Here is a 2,500-nt window from a genome sequence, read left to right as displayed (position 1 = left end):
AGCTGACTCTGTGCGCAAGCAGTTGAAAGATCTTGGTAAGCTGTTAAACATCGACTTATGCCCCGTTTTCATTTCTCGAAAAGTTGGAAAAGATCTCAAACATAAAGAATTCAAGCCCGCGTTGATCAACGAACAATCAGTAGTTTACAAATTTGAATGTGGCTGGTGTGATGCCAGCTATGTTGGTTGCACGCGTCGACATCTCTACCAACGGATCGATGAGCATAAAAGATCAATATTCAATCACAGCCAAAGTCAACATCAATCAAGAACAATAACATCTGACATGTTTCGCATTCTTAAGAAATGCTCATGCAAATTTGATTGTCTTGTGTATGAAATGTTCCTTATTCGCGAGCACAAACCGTGTCTGAATATCCAAAGTGACTCGATAAAGGCAAAACTTTTCACCTAGCCTCTAGGGACTTTGAACTTAATCTTGAACATTAATATTCGAGTTATCTATAAAATATTATATTTGACCTGATGATGGTATCATGAGGACACCGAAACGTTGTCTTGAATAAGTATGTTTCTGCCCGTAATTTTTATTATCAAATCCATTACATTATCATATTTGTGGTAATGCAGGAGTCAAAACAACGTGATATCAAAGAGCTGATGATAGAACGATTTCCGCTACATATTCAAAACTGCAACTGAACAAATCACTTTCCGCGCCTTCGCCAAGTACGATTCTCTCAAACTGCTGTCTTCTCGTCCTGCTGTAATCTCTGTATTGTTTAAACGCAGTCTTTTAAATTATTTGCAAAAGGTAAGTTAAGTGCTCCACAGATTATAGAACGGTTTAGGAATAATCAATTCCATCCGAACATCGCTACTTAGAAACAATGCACTTATGGTCAGTTTCTTAATCGAGATCAGGGTGGCTCAAAAGATGCTCTTGTGTTGCTAAGCTTATCAAAAAAAGCCGTGTCACTGTATCTTAGAACTCGATTTAAAGATACAAATGCGTGCGTTTTGCTTTTGACACCATTACAGCTTGTTATAGTCTTTTTTTTAAAGTTTAATTCACGCTAAATCTTTTAGATTAGTTTCGCACTGTCACAAAGGAACGGAAACTAAGTGTATGTTTGTAGTCATTGAGGCAAAGAAAGTAATTTGTGAGGCGCGGATCATTCCGAGAAAAAGAGTATTTCCATTTCGTTATTCGTGTTAACTTTCTTTTTTTTTTTTTCCTTTTTTTTTTTCAGACTGCAGATTTCGTTCTTTGGTCGCGCTCTAATTACTATGCTGTGTCTTTCTGAGTGACTCAGGAAAAAAAGGTTAGTAATTTTCAAGTTCGTCCTAATGATCTTAAATACTTTAATACTTCAAGGGTATTGAAACTAGCGTTGTGTGCTTGACTATTGCCGGTTTTCACTGTCACACCATCATCAAAACCATTCAACAAATAAATTCAAGAATCAAAGAGATAAAAGAAGATGAATATTCAAACAGTCTCACAAAGGTTCAGGTCTGTGCGATATTTCGTGCGGGAGATATTCGAAGAAATGTTTTACTCAAATTTATAAGGCTTTGTATGGAGACGCCATGTTTGTGTCCCTCTCAGGGGCACAAATATGGCGTCCGGAAGCTGACAAAAACATATGTCATCGAGTTTTGCTATAAAAAGCCAGTAGTAGTCTTCTGAGGGCTCATAAACATCTATGTGAGTACTTATTCTCTCACAAGGACTGTTCAGATTGCAAAATCTCAGCGGATAAGTCACTTTTTTAACCTACGTGATAGCATTCTCGACCGCAATTTTAATATCGTGTCACGCAAAAGCTTAGAAATTCAACCTTGCTTTATATCCTAGGCCTACAGGCTTAACAAAACAACCGTAACGTCTGTTTGAATTGAACAAAAGTTTTTTCGTCAGATTTTCTGTGTGTTTGTTCAACACCTCAATGGCAAAATTTTGCTCTTAGATATTTATCCAAAGGCTGTTTACTTTGAGTGTAAATTTTGGATTTCACGGTCGAGGGACCTCAGAGGGTTGGATCTAGGGAAAGTGAGGTCATTTACTAACCACCTTAAAATGCAGTTCATTTTATATGCAAAACACTAGTTTAAAAGTACGAAAGCCCGAATCTCCCGTGCTTCATATTAATTAAGCCTCGTACACACGCATTGCATTCTTAAACTAATGAGTCTTTTACGTTATTTTCTCCTCGATCCAGCTCTCAAATATTTCAAAGTCAGTAATGGCGGACCATTAAATAGGAAAATTCTAGTTAAAATAAACACGTGTCTTTTTGAAATCAAGGCTTAAAACTTGGGTCACGTAGTGTTTAGTTAACATAGTTTTGAAATCCAAAGAAAAAGGAGAATTCATTTTTTGGTCATAGTAGCACTTGAAGTATGTCTTTTGCATCAGTGGTGAAGTAAATCGTTGATCGATGTTAGCTTAAGGAGGCTCGAAATAGTTTCTCCTTTTTTCAATCAAATGAACATATTCTGTCCTTAGATAAGTTAGGGTAATCATATTAAGGCA

The 2,500-nt window shown here is 36.6% G+C and overlaps 1 protein-coding gene across 3 annotated transcripts in view; it reads left to right on the top strand.

The window, feature by feature from the left end:
* Positions 1-2,500, top strand: part of LOC137974626 (tetratricopeptide repeat protein 28-like) — a 12,204-nt gene that overhangs the window by 165 nt on the left and 9,539 nt on the right. Inside the window, exons 1-2 of one of the 3 annotated variants that reach the window (XM_068821541.1) lie at positions 1-35; positions 1,215-1,286. The exon at positions 1-35 is cut by the window's left edge and continues 165 nt beyond it. The gene's annotated coding sequence lies outside the window, so the exon portion shown is untranslated. The other 2 variants (XM_068821542.1, XM_068821540.1) reach the window with 2 other exon arrangements.

This window comes from Montipora foliosa, chromosome 11 (assembly GCF_036669935.1).
Source record: "Montipora foliosa isolate CH-2021 chromosome 11, ASM3666993v2, whole genome shotgun sequence".
NCBI lineage: Eukaryota > Metazoa > Cnidaria > Anthozoa > Scleractinia > Acroporidae > Montipora > Montipora foliosa.
Note: the sequence above shows the minus strand (reverse complement) of the source record. Positions and strands in the feature narration are given on the sequence as shown.